This window comes from Equus przewalskii, chromosome 17, assembly GCF_037783145.1.
Source record: "Equus przewalskii isolate Varuska chromosome 17, EquPr2, whole genome shotgun sequence".
Lineage (NCBI taxonomy): Eukaryota > Metazoa > Chordata > Mammalia > Perissodactyla > Equidae > Equus > Equus przewalskii.
In genome coordinates, this window is record NC_091847.1 from 15,011,148 (window position 1) to 15,034,682 (window position 23,535).

At 35.2% G+C, this 23,535-nt stretch overlaps 1 protein-coding gene across 1 annotated transcript in view; it reads right to left on the reverse strand.

Annotated features, from left to right (window-relative positions):
• DPP10 (dipeptidyl peptidase like 10) overlaps nucleotides 1–23,535 on the reverse strand; it is a 1,232,656-nt gene that overhangs the window by 745,701 nt on the left and 463,420 nt on the right. The gene's annotated exons all lie outside the window — the stretch shown is intronic.

The window sequence follows — 23,535 nt, forward strand, 5'->3', positions numbered from 1 at the left end:
GCATTGCTTTTCAAAGTGTGGTACCCTGGACAGACAGCATCAGCCTCATTGGCCATAACCCAGACCTACTGAATGGAGACATCATGGTAGAAGAGCTACTAGTAAGCATTGAATCTCTTTAAATATAACCATTGGGCAAAGTCGTAGGAAAATTATAGATGCAAAATGGTATACAAACACACTAAACAAAGCAACAAAATCAGGAGGAAAGGTGAGAGAAAGAAATAGGAAGAGAAAGAGTGCTAATCACCATATCCTTCACAACAAAGAATCAACTAACACTGAAAAAAATGAAAGATATAGTTTAAATTGATTATATTTTAATAATTTTCACAATTTAAAAACAATTTCTGGGCAATTTTTCAAAAATTCTTGTAATAAAAAGTATTTATGTAAAGTTCAATAATTTTTTAGTTTTACTTTGAATTATTTTACTTCCGTGAACATCAAGTAAAATTTGCTTGGCTTATTTTAAGTTTATTTTAGATTTATAATTTAAAACTAAAAGTACTCTCACTTAAAGCAATTGTTTAAAGTTAAAATAGGAATGAAAAGCATATCTTAACATTTTTATGTTAACCTAAAAGATATTTTCACTATTCCCTGTTCACCCGTTGTTTGATGTAGGATAAAGGTTTCCTGAGTACATGTCCACTAACTGAAGTTCAAAATTTTCCTTTCAGAATAATCATACCACAGCATATTTTCTACAGTTTTTAATTTTATTGTACTTAAAGAAGAGTGAGACATTTACATTGAAAATGTTTGCAAAGTAGTCTGATTGCAAATCTTTCTAGATTTTTGTCTTGAATCTTATCCCAATGTTGTACAATTGGCTCTCCCACACTAATTCTACAAAAATTTTTGACAACTTAATTGTATCAAGTCTTTCAAACCATTCCATTTAGTTTTCATGGATAAAAGTCATTTTTTCAACTTCATGTTTCATCAGTTTATATAACATTTCATTAAAATATTAAATTAAAATAACAAGTATAGTTTTCATAAACAGGTTTGGGGACAAACCTATCTGACTCTTAACATGCAGCTCTACTGGTAGGAACCTAAGTGCATGGTGGAGAGGTGCCTACCAACCATGAGGTTCTATTGCCTCAAAGGCAGTCGGTTACACAGATGTCCATTTAGACAGCCTCCACTGTACTCTTTATAAAATATATCATGAAAGGTATGACCTCATTCTTATAAATTACTTCTTTATTTTCCATTCTACATATATCTATCTAGTTAGTCATTCTTTTATGAATATATGTGTATAGAAAGAGGTTGGAAATTATATTCACTAAAAAACAAACACAGGTGTTAATATATTTAGTAATATATTTTATTCCTTTATCTTTCTATGATTAGTATCATTTTATTACTTTATTTTCTTACCATATATTTTATATTACTACATATATTTTCACTATCATTATATTACTACTCATTAACTATAAAATAAAAATAAACAAAATCTCAAAACACAAGACAAAGATGCAATAAAGAGCAAAGCTTGATTGAGTGTGGGATGCTGGGCAATAGGCTACAGTGGATACTTTTAGTTGTGTGATTAGCATGCATAGACCCCTTCCTCCTTCCAAAAGAACCTTAAGATCTCTCCTCTTTTTCCCTGGAGCCCACGTGCTTCAGGGGGGTATAATCAGCAGATTAGGTTCCCCTAACCACAGTCAGTATTAAATGCGGACATGTGACTTAGACATCCAATCAGATCAAATCACAGAACTCTTTCTTAATTAGAATGCTGGACAGAAACATTCTTTCTCAGCCTTTAGATATATACAAGGAAACATGTGGCCCTTGTTGTTGATGGTAACCATCCTTCAGCCACGAAGAGAATCAAAAATAGGACAGAACTGGTACTGTGAGGAAAATGTTGTTGATTTTTAATGGCAATGACTCAAAGAAGCCACCAACACTATGGCCCACCTTATCTCTAAATTCCTGGTAGGTGAGCAAATAAGTCTTTTTGGGTGTAAAGCTGGGTTGAGTAGGATACCAAAAGCACCCTCACTAGCACATTCATTTATTAGTCAAGAACACCAATCCTTCCTCCTACATAAATAACACACAGTAATCAAATTTGTGCTTGAGTATAATTATAAACTACTCAGGCCATGGATCTTCAATCTTTGTGAATATTCAAAAGTGAACACAAAATCTGTGAAATTCAGAAGTGTATACTAATCAGATATTTCCCTAACTTCAAATTACATACGGTTTTGGTCAACAGTGGACCACATATATCACGTTGAATCCATTAGCTTAGTACCATATAGCCTACGTGGGTAGTAGGCTATACCATCTAGGTTTGTGTAAGTACACTCTGTGGTATTTGCACAGCGATGAAATCTCCTAATGATACATTTCTCAGAATGTGTCCCTATCGTTAAGCGGCACACGACTGTAATTCAGTCAAATTGGTTGTGAGTGTGGACCTAACCATTTCTACGTAAACTAACATTTGTTAGGAAAATGAATTAGAACAAGTTCAGAGCTGATGACTCTCCAGGACAATAATAAAACGTGAATCCCAAAGAATGATTAGCAATTAGCTGTGGTTACTACCTAAATCAATCTCATTCTAGATGGGGTTTTAACAAAACAGTGACTAACTCTGGAGAACCAGCTTACTCACAGTAGTCAAACTTGGTTTTTAATTGTGCTCCTGTAATGAATGATACCAATGAATCCAAGTTTGGTGGCTTGATTTTCACAGGGGTTCATGGTTAAACCAGAGAATGACCCTCAGTTATTTTACTACTGCAAATTATTAGCATGGAAGTGAATGAGCAAAACTTGATTGTCTCAATATGAAAAATGAATATAAAAATAATTTGGAAAAACAGCTATTTTTAAAGGTTGGTTATCTTCTTTGATAACGAAAGATTAAACATCTAAACAGGTTGTGCCTTAGAGAAAATGGAAAGTGTCTCAGATTTTTCTTCACTCTCCCTTGCCTTTTATTCTTTCTGTTTCTTGTAAAACTTCATGGTATTTTTCTTTTTCCTTAGTGGCTATCTGCTCTCTCCAACTTTTACTTTTTAGTCACAATATAGCTAAAGTAGAATTTTGTTTACGTCACAGCAAACTAAGTGAAGATTAGCATTCATTTCTGTCTCTGTGTGAGTCAATTTTAATGTGTCACTTTTTCCAATGGTGTTTTTACATCTAAAGCTGTATCTCTCATAACAGAAGGAAAGCTTTGTTTCTTCAAAAGCAGATTCAAAATCTAAGTGAGCAGGTGGTAGTGGTTTTAAGAGGGTAAAGAAACTCTTTTCCAAGGGACCGATAATGGTACCATAACAATAGGTGAATAGGTAGATAATATTTACAAAATGCATGTTACAAACTGCTTTTGTGTGAATTATCTGGTTGGTTGTCTATTGCATGCTAATAATCTCCTAAACAAATTCTTCCCTTTGCTGTCCTTCAACTTCCTAGTTGGGGTTAGATGCACATCCTATGTGCTATCTTAATGTGCTACCCTGTGTTTTACGCAATCAGCTGTCACTTGCCTGTCTACTCCATTAAGGTTTGGATCCTTGAGGGCTGGGATCCAGTTACCAGAGGTCAATAATCTTGAGACTGGATGAAAGAATAAACAAATTAAATCAATTTACTGCTAAATTGTAATTTAATTTGGGTTGAGGCAAACAAAGCTGCATTAATACATTGTTAGTAAGAACCAAATATTTGCTAATATATACAGTTAAAGAAAAAAACTTTGAATACAAGGAGTTCTGTTTAGCTGCCATGGTTTTAGACAAACCTCAGATGCCTGGACTTTATTCCTTGTCCTGAGAAAATAATCTGATGATGATAATCCCCGGTGCTAGTAGATTAGACACTATCTGGCCTGTCTATGGCGTATCCCACTGCCGATTTCTCTTCAATGTGCCAAGACTACATATAACTTTCATCAAATGGATATTACAAGCATTTGAGAAATGAGAACACCACCATATAAGAAACAGTTTTCATTCTTATAAGGGGAGCTTTTAAAACATGGTTGAGCTACATTGGGTCTGAGCTGCTAAAATATTGCTTTGATCAGTAAACCCCTGTAGTATAAAGCCTCTGGAATAAGTTCCCATCATTGTCTCTGTGATGTTGTGATACACAAAGAAATATATGTTTGGTCTTTGTCCTTGGTTCCTAGCACAGAGCACCCCATGGAGTGATAAGGGTGAGGGGGCATCTTTTGTTATTCATAATAAGCTCCTTTCAACCACACCTGAGTTTATGCCAACCTGGTGGGCTCCTAGTTAACTTCAGGATGAGGGCTACTTGCCAGAGAAAACAACTATGTGATTAGAGGGTTGGAACTTTCAGCCCCACCTCTCAAACTCCAAGGAGGAGAGAGAGGCTGGAGGTTAATTATCAATGACTCATGGTTTAATCAACCACGTCTATGTAATGAAACCTCCATAAAAACCCCAAACAAAGGAGTTTGGAGAGCTTCTGGGTTGATGAATATGTAAATGTACCAGGAGGGTGATGTGCCCCAAACTCCTGCACTTGGGACATTTCCAGACCTCCTCCTATGTACCTCTTTATCTAGATGTTCATTTGTGTCCTTTATAATATTCTATATAATAAACTATTAGTGTTTCCCTGAGTTCTGTAAACCATGATAGCACATTATTAAACCTCAAGAGGGAGTCATGGGAACCTCAAATTTGTAGCTGAATTGGACAGAAGTGTGGGAAACCTGGGGACCCTCTGCTTTCAACTGGCATCTGAAATGGGGGACAGTCTTATGGAACTGAGCCTTTAACCTGTGGGGTCTGGCTAACTGCGGGTAGTCAGTGTCAGAATTGCTTAATGTGAGGGAAAACCCAACACATTTGGTGTCTGAAGTACTGTGAGTGGAGAAACAAGTTTTACTTTTAGCTTCCAACTTCACCTTCATTTAAGCCATATCTGGATTCTTCAGTCCTGATTTATTTCCCCATTTTAACTTTCCACTCATTTCATCATAAGGCCATAACTAAGCCTGCCAGCAATCATGTTGGAAATTGTGAGTGCTCCAGGCAAAGCTTGGCCATATTCTGCCTTAATCTCTGCCCAACATTCTAGTTTTGCTCTCTTACTGTCTAAATCACCTTTGCCAAGCAGGGCCTGGACATTCAGCCACACTTGAGAAAGAATCAAGGGTGGGAGAAGACTGAATTCTGGCTATAGAGAGTAGATTCCAGGGAAGTTAATTAGTGCAAATACTACTAGCTTCTATAAAAGATAAACCTTGGAATCTGAGTAACTTAAAACAACTCAACTTTCTCAATCACATTGCAATTCAATAATGGTTGGTGGGGAATGGGAGAGTGTGCGATTTCTGTTCGCTGGAACCAGTTCAGAGCCTGGTTTTCCCCTAGGTCCTCAGAATCCTGTACATTCAGCCAGATGACAGGAAAAGAGGGCTAGGGATGCTTTTTGGGCCTTTTCTGGAAGAGGCACATATCACTTCCACTCATATTGCATTGACTAGAACTCAATCACGTGGTCACACATTACTATCAGGATGCTAGAAAATGTGGTCCAACTTGTACTCAGGAAAAGAGAGGACACAGGTATTAGTGAGCACTGCCGTAATCTGCCACATGTGAGATCTCAAAAAGTCAAGCAGATAATCCTCAGAAGTATCAGTCTCAGGGGCATGTAACTTTGTAAAGGATCCTCCACAGGCTCTTTTAATTTAGTGTGTATGTGTGTGTGTGTATACCCTGCCTACGATCTCTGTACAATTGAGGCAAACCGAAATTTAAACAATGAACTTATATTGTAAAACACTTCTTAAGGAAGCTATGTGAATCCCTTTGTAAAGTTAGTAATCCTCTTCCAAAATGAGTAGTTGCCCCATAATTTACATATGTCTTTAAAACAAGAGTATTATGTACTTTGATTTCTTAAAGGAGTCACACATTTGCTGTAATAATGCAAGGTTAATATGAGTCTGCATTACTATTTGAAAAGTATATTCCATGAACCAGAAGTGTTGAAACGAAACCAAAATCTTTGGCGGTTTACCTGTCAGATGATTCTATTAATTCTCAACAAATGAAAAGACCTCATTTAAGTTATGCCATTGATTATAGATATCCCCCAATTCATCATTTTATCATTTTATATCTTCATTGCCCAAGAATATTTTATCATTTGTTTAAATGTGTCAGTTGGCCCAGGCGTTGGAGTAAAGTGTTTGCTTAGTATGGCTCGACGAAATGAGCTGTGTAAGAAATCTGAATAGGCCTGGCTGGCTTAGTCGTCCGGAACATAAAATTTACGAGGTCATTATCATGGCTTCCATCGTTGCTCAAACTGGAAAACCCTGTTACAAAACCACAAGAATAATTGTATTGCCCTGATAAAGGAGTGAGCAAATATTTCCAGGAACCACAAGGGTCCTCTTGAGGAAAGAATCTGAATACTTGGAAAAAATTCTATAGTTCAAGAAAAATAACTCACTCACATCACAAAGTCTTTTTGAAAAATTAGCAAATATTTGGTTTTACCATATGAAGAATGAAAGTATTATAAATATTTTATTATTTAATATAGTCATAAATGACCTGGTGCAAAGAAATGTGTTCTATAAACAGATTGTTCATTATTTCTGAAATGCACAACACATAATAAATTGTTGTGAATCAGATTTGGACATGGCCCAGCATCTGAATTCAGAAAACATCTTCTCTGGGATAACTTATTCAGTCACTCACCCTCCAAGAATATATAGTGAATGCCTAATAACAGTTTTAGATGCTGAACTACAAAGATAAAAGAAAAATATCCTTACCATCAAGGATCCTTCTTTTTGGTGGAGAGTAATAAATGCAAAAGATAATGAGGATATGAGATGACTATAAAATTCAATGGGAGCAATGAAGGAAGGTCACCTAAGCTGACCTTGCAGAACCGGGAAAGGTCACAGCTTAAATGCGAAGACTGAGTAATATTTGTCTCTGCCTGTGTAGCAAGAGAGGGAAGACCGTTCAGAGCAAAGAGAACAGCAGAGGTTAAGGCATGAAGATACGAAAAAACAAAACTAGATCATAAGGTGGGTATAAGGAAATAGACTAAGTGAGGAATTTTAGAGAATCCAATCAAAAATTTTGAGAGCTAGCGTAACATAATGAGGTTTGCTTATTTGGAAAATCCTTTGGGTAGCTATACAAGAATGGGTTGCAGCCAGGGCAGTAATTTCCACATGTTTTGTGCATAAGGAATCATGTAAGCCCTCCGCCTAGAGTTTCTTCTTCAGTGTGCCTAAGTAGAGGCCCAAAAATTTGCGTTTCTGATAGGCTCCCAAGTGATGCTCCTGCTGCTGGTCCATGAACCGCACTTTGATTAGTACTGGATTAGAGGTAAGGAAAATGCCCCAGGAATCCTGATAATGATAACCTGAAATAAGGCAGTAGCAAAAAGGATAAAAAGAAGCTGAAGATGTTTTAGCAGATGAAATAACTAAGACTGATGGGTCTTAGGACCAATAAGAAGCTTTTAAAGCATAGAGATAATCCTTCTACTTCACTGGGATGTACAAATCTCTCAGCTTTTCGTGATCCTTCATTTTCACTCCCTATTCCCTTCATTTCTCACTTCCCTTCCTACCCTGCTTATGATCAGTCATAATCACTCCTTTGCATACACTCTCACTGCCTCACTCCCCCACCCCCACAATTTCATTGTACTTATTTTGATATACAAGACTCCAGGTTAAACTTAGCCCCCTGACTATACTTTATCCACATTTCACAGCTGAAAATAGATAAATGGGGTAAGCACAAAGCAGTGATGACTGGCACACTCTTGCAATCATGTTATCTTCTAGTCCATTCTCACTCTCGCACTATCTGCTATACCCTTAGACCCTCAGTACCAGCCTTAGTCTCAGTTTCATATTCCATGAGAACCTAAAATCCCTCAGCAGAGCGTCTCTACAGTCTCTCCCACCACATCCACCCTAAGTCCCTCTGTACCCATACCCTCTGCTGGCTCCCTGCTTCCATGGAGCATGGAGCACAGGAAAAAGACGGACATCTATCAACCCGGAAGCAGGGCTTCACTAGACACACAATCTGCTGGTGCCTTGATCTTGGACTTCCCAGCCTCCAGAACTGTGAGAAATAAATTTTTATTATTTATAAGCCACTCAGGGAATGGAATTTTGTTAGCAGCTCAAATAAAGCTTAGACAAAGGCTATCTGTAGATTCTACCTGTGAAAACCCCTGCCCTGGTTCAGCTCTGCTAGGTCTCTGTTTTAAACCATCCACTTATTGATCTATGGAGCTCTGCTGTGTCCTCATGATTTGGTCTTCAGGAAATCCTTTGTGCCCAGACATTCTGGGAGAAGTGCTCCCTCACTGCTCTCTTGGATGTCTCGGTCAGTCCTGCAGACTCAAAGTTCAGCCCAATCCTGCTGAGGCGGCTGCGGTGAGAGCTGAGGGCAGCAGCTATTCGAAATCCTTTTGCTTCTTGCTGTACTAGGAGCTTTCATAACCGCATATTTACATTGGCACAGAGCATCAGCCTGGTTATGGAGAGAAGGGAAACTATAATGTGGTGTTTTAGTGCTCCATAGAAATTTTACATCTCTGGTTGTATGTACGTTATATACTTTTTTTTTTTTTTTTTGACTTCTTGTATATTCAATCTAACCATGGGATCCCTGGGTTTTGTGTTTTTCCTTAGGTATTTTTCTCACAACAAATTCTTATTTTTTTTCAGAAAACATGATGTCTGGATTCTCTCAATGGTCTTTAAGTTGTGATTTTAAATACCATTTACTAAAATAGCTTGGGTATTATTTGGACTTTCAAAAATTTTCATCTGATGTTTTAACTTTACTAATAAAAGAAAATTTTCTTTTAACTGAGATATTTTAGAAGTCTTGGAACATTTTAATTCTAGTTTACACATGGTTTAGCAAAACGTTATTTTACTATTAAAAAGTTAATTAGAAAATAAATTGTCTATTGCTTTTTAATAGGGAATCAATAAATAAAATCAATGTTTTCACTTGTCAGAATCAGTCAGACACTGTTTTATTGTGTTTAACACACAGCATCTACAATAATCCTCACAGCTATCTACTGTCAACTGGATTGACAGATTAAGGAAATAGGCACAGACTGGTTGAAGGACTCCACACAAATCCTACAGTTAGTGATAGGGCTGTGACGGGAGACTAATTTTTCTGTTCTTGGTCCCATATGTCCAAACACTATATTGTGGTGACCAGGCTCAACTACAATTTTCCAGAATTCTCTTTCCTGTATGTTTTCAGATAGAAGGGACCACTAGAGAGCTTCTTGTGGGAGATTTGGGGAGCAGGAGTGAAGAAGCAGCCCTCTCGTGGGTCACATACATTGTCGCTGACCTGCTGGATCGCTCCATTGGTGTGAGGCCGTGGTTGGGCCTGCAACTGCTCTAGCTTCTCCTGGATCCGCCTTCAACTTTCCCAACTCTTGGGCCAGGTGTGTGGTTAGGTTGTCACAAAGGACTCCAGCTTCTTCAGATAAATATATATATTTCTTTTTCATATGTATTTTCCATATTTAGATTCCATATAGATTCCAAATACAGATTCCATATATTCCATGTACATATTCTGCACGTGTAAATCCATATATAGAGAGTCCATATATATAGATCTATACATATAGATTCCATATGTGAAGTGTTTTTATGTAATCCATACACATATCCATGTATTATATGTGGATATATATATAAAGATAAAATCTCGTAGTTCTGCTTCTCTGATTAAACACTGAGTGATACAATACTGCATTATAAATATGATTCCACTGAGATAATAAATGTCATCTGGACTTTTATTCATTTTTTAAAGTTGACTTTTTCCAAAGAGACCCCTGTTTTGAACTGGGCTTACTTTCTTGAGTCCTTTCTTTCACAGAAAAGTGAATGAATGAATTTATGAAAATCTTTGACATTTGAAGCAACATATTTCGTGATTATATGAAATACTACTGCTTTTTTATTTTAATACATCATGGGCAATACAGGTCATCTTAATTTAGAAGAGTCGTTTAAATCACAGTCTCTCATTCTCCATTTTCCTTACTAACAACTCCAAAGAGAAGTCAAGAGTCAAAGTAGATCTTGCATAGCCTTTCTCTCACCTGCTCATCATCGAACCTCATGTGCTCCTGGATCCTTATCCTGCCATAAACTCAGTTTCCTCAAGGGAGCTATGTAATAAAACATTGTTTCACCTCTGCAGTGGCGGAAATCTGTTGGCTTTCCTCCCTTTACTGTGTAGGCACTGTGAAGACCCAGGAACTGCCAGAATGTTCTTCTTCTTGGACAATATTGTACGTGATCCCCTTAAATATACTTACAGCAGAATCAATAGACTACAAACCAGTCTAACCTGAAACAGTCTTAACCCGCACAATAATCTTAACCGTTCTCCCTTAATTTGAAAGGAAAACTAAGCTTTCCCCAAACACGCTTTAGTGTTTATTAAAATAGAACTCTACTGAGGACTCAAAGAACTTCTCCGGTAATGTGACAAAACGGCTGTAGTCTGGGAAGCTATCTGTAAAGTCATGCTTATTCCCACAATCTGAAAGTTAGATGTAAGCTGAAGAGAGCAAATGAAAATATACACATATCAAACTACCTGGACACTTGTCATCATATAGAATACATATCCTGATCTTTGTCTGATTTAAATAAAATAATCCATGCTGAAATTTTGATAGAGATTATATATAGAGTGAGTTGAAAATGAAGACAGCGTATTTCTCCCTTGATTCTTTGCATCATTGGTCTGATCCACACTCAGATTTACTCTCTCCTCCTTCAAAGCATTTGAACAACCTGATTTCCTTCCTGCCACCTTGGTCCAAGTCACCATCTTCTCTTCCTCTGAATTGTTGCAGTAGCCTTCTGCTTTCTCCTTCAGTCTGTACTCCACAAAGCAGCCAGAGAATGCCTAGTAAAACTGAGTCACATTGTGTCACTCCTCTGTTCAAGTGCTTCATCAAAGTCTTCACATCCCACTTGGAGTAAAGACCAAATGTTGGGCCATGATTTACCTGTTTGTCTTGTCTCCCTTGCTAGAAAATAAACTCTAGGAGGGCAAGGATCTTTGTATTTTTTTGTTCACTGCTGTACTCTTAGAACCTAGGTTAGTGTCTGGCATACTATAGGTGCACAATAAACAAGCAATGAATAAATGAATAAATTTTTAAGTTAAAGTGAAATGAGACCGATGTCAGATTATGTATTTCTAAGGACGATAGCTCAGCAAGCATCCAAATATTCAGTGAAACACCCAGAAAAGTCTCTGGCTCTCGTTGGTTTCCTAATAGCAAGCACAGTGATGCCATGTCATGGAACTAGTATCACTTTCTTTCCATGTAAATCTAAGCATCTTTACTTAGAGAAGGAAATCATTTAAAGAAAGCCTTTCTTTGACATAAAACTTTATCTTTTATGAATAAAAAAGGGATTATACTAACAGTTATTAGGGCATGCATTTTGAATTGTGTTTCTTTTGACGCATATTGAAATTTGCATCTTGTCAAATTAATCCAGTGACCAAAGGCATGATTTCACGATTGCTGTTTAAAATTACAGTGCTGTTGGGGCTGGCATAGTGGTTAGATTCGGTGTGCTCCACTTTGGTGACCCTTCGCAGGTTTGGATCCTGGACCTGGACGTACATCACTCATCTTGCATGCTGTGGCAGAGAACCATATACAAAATAGAAGAGGATTGACATAGATGTTAGCTGAGGGTGAATCTTCCTCGATAACTGCAATAACAACAACAAAAACCTACAGTGCCTTTGTGACTATGGTGAAATGTTTGTCTCTACATAAAACAATCACACTTAAAATGAACCTGAAGACTGGCTGTCAGTATTACCAGGTGTTAAGTAAAAATTTCAGAAGCACCATACTGTCTTCACTTGTAAATATATGGAAAGATAATCTATGGATTTTGTTTAAAAAAATACTGTGTTTAAGAATGCTTTTAAATGCTAAGTGTGTTATACTCAGAAATATATCTTGTGACATTTCAATTCTTTCTATTATACAAATTTCTAACAGCATTGCTCAAAAGAACTTAACAAGACTGAAAGTAATTATTCTCATCCATCTCACTGAAGATATATAAATCTTACATTAAAGATTTTGCAAGTTACAGAAATATCTTGTCCCGGTAAAGTACATCTAGCATCAGAAGGATTCGGATGAAGCTTTGGAAGAATAATTGAGAAAACCAAGTGATTTAAATTTGGGCTCAACAACAGTGTCCAGCAAATCATTTTGCAGGCCTTTTGCTCTTCGTTTATGTCTCTTCCATAAGTAGATTATGCAAATAGGTGCCAAGAGATTCATATCTCCGACAGGCTGAGATAGGCTGTGGCTACTTTAAATTCTCTTTCTCTCAAAGGGCAGACATCATAACCCGAAGTATTTTCATTATAATTCTCTTAACAAGACAATGCGTGGCAGGTAGACTGCCTATCAATAATATTTAGTGAGTATTCATTTTGGACAAGCTTGTAATGTGGTTTGGAGCAGAAAGGCAAATAAAAGAAGATGTGATCTTTCCTCTCAGATGCTTGAACTAAAAAATCCCGTGTACATCCCGACTCTCTTTCTCTTACTGACAGACACGAGGAATAGAGCGGATCCTCATGCGGCTAAATCCCACTATAATTTGTCCTTGAAACACATGCTAGACCCGAACCCCTTACCTCTGCATTTTCCGAAGAAACTATATGCAAAGCACACAAAGGAACCTATACACAAACTTAAAAAAAACCCAAAAGACTCCATCTTGATAGAAGGATATGTAACCTCTTTTCAGCATTATTTTCTCTGACTCCGTTTTTTTCCTTGATAAAATTCAGTTAACAAGAGTACCAATATTATACATACATGTGAAGGTTAAATGAGATAAAGTACAAAGATCATAATATATAATCAGCACTCAATAAATAATCTTTAACAATCCTGGGAATGGTGTTAGTAGTAGCAGCATAGCCTCTCAAACAGCGTCAGCCTTAATAATCAATCCATGAACTAGACTTGAGTACCTTTTATATGCCGGACACTTTACTAGGTGCTGGCAAAATGAAGATGAATGACACATTCCATACCCTTAAATATTTCTCAGGTTTTTGTGGAACATACATATACACACATTCAAACACACAAACACACATAGAGATAAAATTACAGTGTGATCAATGCTCTGATTACGTTTTATGAGGTGTTATAAGAGCATGTAGAGTGTCACTGCTTGGCAGAAGTCACATATTTTTTGGCATTTTGATACTGTCTGCTTAAATCCAAACAAAACTTTAGATTTTATTCTTGTCTGTTTTTGATAAGATATCAACCACTGCTACCTAGCGAACTCGTCTGAGATGTATAGCCAGGAAAACATGTTGGTCAGCTGCTATGTATAGAATCTTTCTCAAAGTCACCTGTACTTCAACACATGTCCACTTGACAGAAGATTACAATTCATATTGGTTATACAAATGACATTCCATTACAATGAATGTCCAGCGAGTGAACAGCATAGAGTATTTTCTTAAAATGGGATTTCACTGGAGCAGAAACTGTATGGATATAACCCATCACTACTGTGCAGAGTGTTATTATGATTGCAACCGGTTTTTCATTTAAATGGTCTTGAGGCTAGATAATGAGATTCCACCTGTACAAGCTAAAAATGTAAAATCATATTTTAGTTTTCTCGATTATGCTTGAAATAAGTGCATGATAAAATTGTTTATATTTTCTTAAATGAGTAAAATTAACGTCTGTAAAAATATTAAATTTGCAAAGAATATTCCAATACCCTAGTTATACCTACAGATAGCTCATGATAGCCCACCCAACAAAAGGGTATATGTGAACAAAACGTACTCTGCACATCCAGAGACACTGGAAATATTTACTAAATGCATACTACTTTATTATCCGTTGTAAACATGTTCTTTTGGAAATAGACTTCTGTTAATGAGAGCCATAGTAACAACATGTTTGTTTTCAACTTAATTCTTCAGAGTGAAAGTTCATAAAACAATGCTCATCTTGTCTTTGGGAAGGCACTAAAACAACAGCTGACAATTTGGTAGGAGATGCAGTTACATATCTTCAAACGGTAGTATCAGCAATTGATATATTCTTGCTCGGTATTCACGTGTATGATACATGCTATATGGATAAACCTTAAAGACATTATGCTAAATGAAAGAAGCAATATACCAAAGGTCACATATTATGGGACTCCATTTATATGAAATGTCCAGAATAGACAGATCCATAGAGGCAGAAAGTAGGTCAATGACTGTGAATATACTAAGAACCATTGGGCTGTACACTTCATATGCGTGAATTGTATGGGATGTGAACCATATCTCAATAAAACCGTTAAAAAATAACAAATAAAATAAAAAATAACTTACTTAACTAAATAAAAGTAAACAAATTAGCCTGTAGAAGACTTTGTGAGAGTCTCTTTCCCCATCTGAACATAACTTGCTTACCTCTTACACGGCTGGAAGGAAGAGTAGGCTGATCTAACTTGGTGATTTATAAACTTTTTTAATTGTGCAAATTTTAAAAAGCATTCTTTGTACCAAACTCAAATATATAAAACAGGAAAGCAGCATTTTCAAACTACAAATTCATCTCATAATGTCAAATTTTTGCAGGTGCTCATCTGAAAACATTCAATCAAACAATTAGGCTGTTCCAGTAATCTCAAAATTTAAAAAGTTGCGAATCACCACTATGTGAAATTGGAAGTTTTGAATCACAGTAACAATTATATCAGCATTAGGAATTATTTTATTTCTATTTTGTTTTGGTTGAACAATTCCAAGAAATCCTGACCCATGTAAAAAATAGTTGCAAATGATTTAGACAATTTGATTTCTAACTGGTATGCCTTTTCAATTAAATGATTCCAGAATTGGAAAGTTTTGTTGCTTCAAAATTCAAAAAAGCCCACATTATTTATGATAAACACAAAAGTTGAGTCAAAGGACACCAAATAATAAACATTAAACTTTCTGGAATATAGCCTTATTAAGATGATCAATGGTTTGTATTTACTTGTTGTTGAACAAATTATTATTAAATATAATTATAGCACATAACGAAAAATTTGTGTCCAAAGTTTACTTCGAATTAAGCATAACGTGTACATGCTATAAGAGGATATTTATCTTCAAAAGTTTGTGGAAGCACATCTGTGTAGGCCTTAATTTGGGATAAAACCCTAATGAGTTGCAACTTCGTTAAATAAAAGTTAGTACAAAACGTGACGTATGTGGGCACATGCATGTACACACATGCACGCAGAGGGGGCAACAGCAAAAACCTTATTCTGAAGTCCTCATACTCAGAAAACAAATTCGAGTTGGAGCAAAAGTCATCATATTGATGGTGCCCAATATGTTAAAATTTGTGTTTATAATTCATTTGAAGTTGTCCCTTCTTTAAATTACAATTTTAAATGTAATGAAAAACGTAAATTTTATTAATATAATTTTAACTAAATTCTTTACGGTAATGGTACACTGAGCCTAAGGGTTCCATAGGGCAGATTTTAAAAAACCCTGGGCTACAGTCATGCAGATGTTCCTTGCAGGTCTAAAATTCTTTTGTTTTATTATCTTAAGCAATATTGGAATGTTTTTTAAAGTTTGCATAAATTATTTCACATTTTAGTGTTATTTATAAAAGATTTTTGGATTACTGGCCCCAATGCATTCTCTCCCAGTAACCTACAGAGACATAGGACAAAACAACAACAGCAACAACCCAGAAAACCCAGCAAGCTCTACTCTGCCTCACACGCTTGTAGTTTCTGTTTCATTTGCCAGAAGGCTTGACCCGCTACCCAGGAATGACTCCTTCTAGTTTTAAGGCTCAGTTTAGATGGCACATACCTCCTCAAAAGGCTGTGCCTGACCAGAGACTGAAGAACTCCAGAGATGTCGTAACTATTTATTTATTGCAAGTCCTATGCACCTAGACCTACGCCAACAAATTTGTAGTTCCTGAAGGGAAGAGTGCATCTTGTGGGTATTTCCAGTCTCACTATCCCTTTACATGGGTTCTATTTACACATACATCCGTACATACACAGATACCAGGAGCTCCTAGCACAGTGCTCATAACATGGTAGCCTTGGGAAATATATTTAGGACCAGACCAGACTTTTCCATTTTGCACAGATGTTTTAGAGATCAGAGAGCTTCATACACTGATTTTAAAAAGCAGGATATCTAAGACCAGAGAAAAAAGATCACTTTCTAAATGACTAATATTGTAGCTGAGACTAGAACTCAATTCTTGAATCTTATGGAGATTACACTAACACATCACACTGTCTTTAACATGTTTACATTTTATCATGGAAACAATATAGGAATGTATTCATACTTGTTTGTAAGGGAATGCATTGCTGAATATAAAATGGTTTGTTTAGTGTGTGTTTCTTGTGCATGTATTTCTCATGTCTATATATGTGAGTTTATATAGTAATGCATTTATATATATACACTTACATTTATAAACTTACGCATGAGAACTTTACCATATACAATTTATTTATTCATTTATTTAGATTACTTATTTATTTAGATTATTTTGCTATCCCTAAAAAATATCTTCTATTGAGATTTTACTATGTTAGTTTGGTAACTAATATGTTTATATCTCTAATCATAGTAAACTGCTTATATCAGCTAATATTTAAGGAATACAGTTCTAATATAATAATTATTACCATGTCAAAACATTCATTGATAAGATTTTATTAAGTTCTATATTTAATAACAGATAAATATGAATTTACTTACAAAATATATTGAGGTTTTAAATGCCTGTTAGGGTATTAGGGAAAAGAGAAGGTAGAATTCAAATTAACCAGGTACGCTCCTACTCTCCATTGGCAGACATAACAGTAGAGGGATGGGTATGTGAAAAACTCTAATATGAGCGAGATGAGTAAAGAACTCCGATAAATGTAAAGCAAAGTAATAAAATCCAAAAAGTGAGATTAATTCAGATTGAAAAGACCAGAGAAGTCTTGATAAAAAGAGATATTTGAGCTAGAATAGTAGAAGAAAATAAAATTCTTATTTCATTACTTAAAAAAAAAATCTGTCCTTTCATTATTAAAAGCCTTTATTTTCAGCATAGCTTTAGGGCATTTTACAATATTTAGAGTTATTTCTAATAACCTAGAGTAATTACTTATGGAAGTACCCTGGGAAATAAATGCAAAGTTGGTTGATTATGATCACTTTTTAAGCATATATAATTAAAAGTAAAAAAAATTCAATTTATTTACCAAGCACAGAGGAAATTCAATAGAAACCTGCAGGGATCATCTTTTTCTCACCCAGTTATCATGTAAATCTTCCTTACAAAGTTTTCTGCAGAAGAACCAAATGTACTAAACAAGACAATAGTATGAAGCAAATTATAAAATGAAATACTAACCCAAATATGATTGAAGGTTTAGCTTACTTGAGCTAAATCTTGTGAAATATACGATTGCCCCTTCCTGTGAGTGTTGTGTACTAAATCTTGTCTTGATTTATGGTGTTGGAAACTTACAAAGGCAAGCTTTCTAATACACACACTCAGTCACGGCTGAATAGCTCACTAATGTACTATATTCCCTGATGAACCAACCAATTTAATAACTTTGCCATTGCCAGCTTTTGAACAAAGCAGCCTATCATTGACATTCCAGTGCAATAGCTAATAACAATTAGATTTCACTGTGGTATTGTATCTTGCTATTGTTACCCCAAAGAGAGATGCTTTCCTTATAATCCACAGAATTGACATAAATGTAAATGTTAGTCCAACCCACCAAATAAGTGGTCTATAGGCCCTCATTACAGATATGAGCTCACATCTGTCTCATTGTCATGTATTGTTTCTTCGTGTCATTTATTTTCTGGTCTTTGAAAAGATTCCAACATATTTCAGTTTTCAAAACCCTGTCACCAATTTGGCAAAATCTTTCAGGCTCTGGAGAAATGTATCTTTCTTTTGTTAATATTGTCCCTTTAGAACCTAAGTAACTAAATGGAGTGCTAAAGGCACATTGTATGGATAGAAAACTCAGGTTTTCTAAGTAGTACAGATGTTAGAATCTAAGAATTACTCAAACCTCTATATTCAAAAAACTTCAAATCATCACTCCTCTACCCACGTAAAGTAGTAATCTTGGCAATTTGACATTAATAACAAAAGGATGTTGAAGAATGTTAAAGAAAATAATATCATTGAAACACATTGTTTGGTGTAGACAAGAAGATGTTGAATTTATATTACTGTAGCTGTAGACAGCAAAGAAAGATCATTTTAACTTCAAGTGATTATCAAGATAATTGAATGGCATATGGATATATAAACAGAGTGTTTAATGGCTTTTTCAGGATTTCCTTTAAATTGCTTTAGCCTTCAGATTTCTGAAAAGATGATGAACCAACACAGGCTCCCTATCCTAAAAACTACTCTAAAGCAAGATGCCACAGAGGAAAAAGAAATTAGATGGATCATATAGGCAAACATTAAAACTGTGAAAAACTCTTTGGGGAGATTGAAGTTAGCTGAGTGTCAACATGGGGGGAACTATCCAGTGGTCCAGAGCTGAGGCTGGGTCAGAATTCATACATTGATTCCTCCCTCTCCATAAACCCACTCACCATTGCATTGGGTGAATCAATGCCTGTCATTAGAAATGAAAAAGAGAAAGCAACCAGAAGGAAAAGCAGTAGGACTGGCCCAGCTCAAGCTAGAGAATTTGGGGTAACATATTAGAATGCAAACTCCTGGGCCACAACCACTTGGGACTTTGTGATTCAAATCTCTGAGGGTGGGGCTAAATAATCTGTTTTAACAACCTGCAGGCATTTCTCATTAACACTCAAATTTGAGAAAACCTAGAGCCCTGTTGGGGTGGGAAGGGTTAACAACAGATATAGATATACTCCCTGCAAAATTCTCTCCTTCCACAGAAAGAAGAGCAGTACTTGATAGAGTAGAACAAATAAATTAAATTTAATTTAAAAATCCCTGAGGGAAAAGGATGGTCAATGGTGAGTGGAGGGGGAAAAACGGAAGTGGTTCAACTCACATTTTGATATTCCAGGCTCTCTGTCCTGAAGTGTTTAACTCTCTTTCTAAAATCACAAGAAACATTATAAATATCTTTATAGAGACAAGAAGTAATATTGGAAATATAAAGTAAAGACAAACCATTTTAAAGAAAAACCAAACAGAAACATTGAGTATAAAAACAGAAGAAATGAAATTAAGAAATTAATTGAAGGGTTAAATGGCCAGATGGACTCAACTAAAGAACAAACAAGTGAGCTGAACAATTAAGTCCAGGCACTCTCACAGAAGGCAGAGATAAAGAAATAGAAATAATGAGCGAGAAAGTAAGAGATATGAAGGATATAAATAGAAGTACTAGTATTCATTTAATAATAGTCCCAGGACAGAAAAAATAAGAGAATATTTGAAGCAATAATGACCAAGACTTTTTCAGAACTAAAACCTCAGATTCAAGGGGTTCATAATATACTGTTAAAAACAACTCAACAGGCCCAAAATGGAGTCACTCATGCTAACCACTCCATCACCAATCCAAGGTTTAGCTTAATTACAGTTTCAGGCCTCTCCCAGGAGTGGAATCTTAAACCAGTCCATCAGGAATCACTGGTCAGACCTGGTGGGGTCATCCTCCTGAGAGACCCTTGCCATCTGCTAAAGGAAAACAGCCTTGCTATTACTGATCTGCTTTTTGCTCATATAACTTCCTTGCCCTTCTCCCTTCTGCTTATAAAAGTCCTTCATTTTGCACAGCAACTCACAGCTCCTTTCTATCTGCTAGACAGAATGCTGTTCAACTCAGGAATTGTTGAATAAAGCCAATAAGATCTGTAGAATTTAGTCAGCTGAATTTTGTTTTTTGACAATATTGAACCAAAAAGATAAGAGGGGGAGGGGAGAATATTTGTGAATATATTAAGTTAAATTTAATAACATCCAATGCCAAAAGAAAATTTTAAAAGCTTCCAGAGGGAAAAATCTTACTTTTACAAAAAAGAAGTACATGTCAGTGGAAAAAATAAAAAAGACTATGAACCTAAAATGTACGTCTACCAGAATAATCATTTTGAAAAGATAAAGAGGTTTCTCCAGTTACACAGGCTCAGAAACTTCATCTGATTAAAATCCTCTTTGAAAGAATTTTTAAAAAAATTGCTGCAGTAGAAAGCAAAGATATATAAGGAATATGAAAAAGTAGATAACTTATGAAATTTTAATGTTAATCAAAGCCATGACAAAGAGAAGACATCCAGGAAAACTTGCTTTGGGATGGAAATGGCAGGCAGAAGAAGGAGCATAAGTGGTGAAAAATGCTGAAGAACTTTCCTTATTTGGAGGGAAAAAGATAGATAGATAAACAGGCAGTGGATATAAATATATAAATACAGATAGATAATATATTTATAAACAGATTAGGAAAAATAAACATATGTATGGCCCTGTAAAAGTTGAGAGAAAAAAAGGAGGATAATAAAAACAAAATATATAAATCAAACCTGAGGAAAATTTGTTTTAATTAAGAAAATATGGAGATTATAAAAATAAAACCATAGCATAGAAAATACAATATCTGAAATAAGGTACCAGAAAAAAATATAACTATGCAATTATAACAGAACTGAAATTCAAACTCAAAAATATAAAGATTGGTTCTCAGATAGTTTTATAAAAGGTCTCTTAAAATAATGTCACCAAGAGGCAGCCCTGATGGCCTAGTGGTTAAAGTTCGGTGCTCACCGCTTTGGTGGCCTGGGTTCACTTCCTCGTTGTGGAACCACACCCCCTGTCTGTCCCTTGCCATGCTGTGGTGGCAGCTTACATAGAAGAACTAGAATGATTTACAACTAGGATATACAACTATGTGTTGGGGTTTTAGGGAAGACGGAAAAAGGAAGTTTAGCAACAGATGTTAGCTCAGGGCAAATCTTTCCTTGCAAAAAGAAAAAAAAAGAATAATATCACCAAGATATTCATTGATTGGGGAAAAAAGTGTATATCAGGTCAATATTATGGAAGATAATGTCAGGTTATCAAATTTCTTATTAGGAAAAAACAGAAATTGAAGTTTTCTGTCAAAGTGGATATTACATTCTGATAAATGGAGCTAACAAAAACAAAGGAAGAATAATAATGAATATATATACACATTACTAAATAGACTTGAAAAATATGAAGTAACAACTGCCGAACTAAAAAAAGATAAAATTTAAAAAAAAAAGTCACGTATATTTTGACACTCTCAGAAAGTGATTAAACAAACAAAAATTATGCAGTACACTTGAACATGTAGATGAAATGTTCATATTCCTTGAGAAACATCACTTACCAAAGCTTGCACAAGAAATAGAAAATCTGAATATTCCTAGACTGTTTAAGAAATGTAATTCACAATTAAAAATCTTCCCAATAGGAAAACTACTTATGAAGACTCGTAAAGCTTCATTAGAGAATTCTTCTAAACATTTAAGGAAGAAATAATACCAATTCTATATGACCCTTACAGCAAAAGGTACAGGAAGGAACATTTGCCAACATAACTGACGAGACCAGAGAAAGCCTGTTACAAATCCCTGATAAGACCCTTAGAAAAATGAGAAGACAATCCCCCATATCTCACTAATATAGATACTAACAAAGTACCTACACAAATATTAGCAAACTAAATCCATCAATATATAAAAAGGTTAATAAAACATGGATTTATTTCAAGAATTCAAGGTTCGTTTAACACCCAAAGATCAACCAATGCAATTCACTACATTATCAATATGAAGGAGCAAAACCATATAAATGGGGGAAAATTTTGAATTCACTTAAGCTAATATGCTCTTAATTTGAAAAGTGGCTAAGAATATTACAAAAATATAAATCTAACAAAATATCCAGTAGTTATTAAAATTCCTTCAACCTCAACCTCTATTGTGCAGTGTTGAGGCCTGAACAAGACAGTATATGTAAAGTGCCTAGTAAAAACTTGAGTGCTCTGATAGTGGTAGTTATGATTATGTTATATGTTTCCAGTGGAAAGAGGGGCATCTGTAACACTGTCAAGAAGGCTCAGGTAATGAGATAAATAATTCCTGATACAAAGTATTATGGCCATATATTTCCCACAGTTGGGTAAGAAAAAATGTTATTTAATCGACTTAGCATGGAGAGGAGCGTCTAAAGTGTAGGTTAAGCAGAAGATATAAACAATGATTGGCTTAAAAATGGGATATAAATGTTTAACAATCTCATGAGGCAAATTCACTGATAGAGAAAAAGAAATGCTTATGAAGTGGAAGTACCATTATTCTGTCAAATTAGACAAGTTGTCCAAAGCTGGGAAAAGGTGAAGTGGAATTGGAATCTGTACAGTACCATATACATATCTCTATATTGGTATGATAATGAATCACATTATTAATTAGTATAGTGTCAAGAAATGCTATTACAAATTGCATTATTAATAATATTGAGAAAATAGGCTTTTCCCTAAATTTACATACCCAGCAAAAGCAAATTGTCATTCTGTGTGGAAGAATATTTCTAAGTATAAACACAAAATATTCTACTCATAGAAAACTATTACAGAGAAATTGAAATTAATAAAAACTATTTTACCCTAAGATGTCTATTATAGAACTATATCTTGAGAGAAAAAAATAAATTATAACATGCTAACATAATAGAATATCGTGCAGTCATAACATCCTATGTTGAAAGCAAAATAATAATAACATGGTAAAATATTTGTGCTATAAAGTTTTATGTAACTGCAGTGAGGAAATTTCCCACATATTATAGATTCAAGAACTTTTATCAAAAGAAGTATAGCAACATCTCAGCGATGGTTTTCCTGGAGTGATGGGTGATTTTTACAATATTTTTCAGAACTTCTATATTTTCTATATGATATTTATGGTCTAAATTATATTCAGAAAAAAGGTTTATTTTACAAAGGGTGAAAGAAAATAATGATTTCAATTTAACTCAATTGTCTTCCTAATTGCTAGAAAATATGATTTACTACGATGTTTCAAAATTAATGCCCATAGGATCTTGCTCTTTAGCATATATAATTTGTGTTACATAGACTAGGATGTAATGAGCACAGATGTATTTATAATAAAAGAGAACGACAAGAGCTATAGACGTTGAAGCTGCATGAGGGGCAAATCAATTAGTTAGGAAATGTCTGTGAAAAATAATGCTGGGATTGGGGCAGAGCAGCAGGGCCTAAGGTAGCTGTAGAGGCATACAGACTAGCAAAACAACAATTTTGAAAAATAATTAATTGATCAATTAAATTAAAAGACTCATTTCTCCTGGTCCCAGTCCTCCAACCATCCTCTCCACATGGAACTGACCAATTGAACTGGT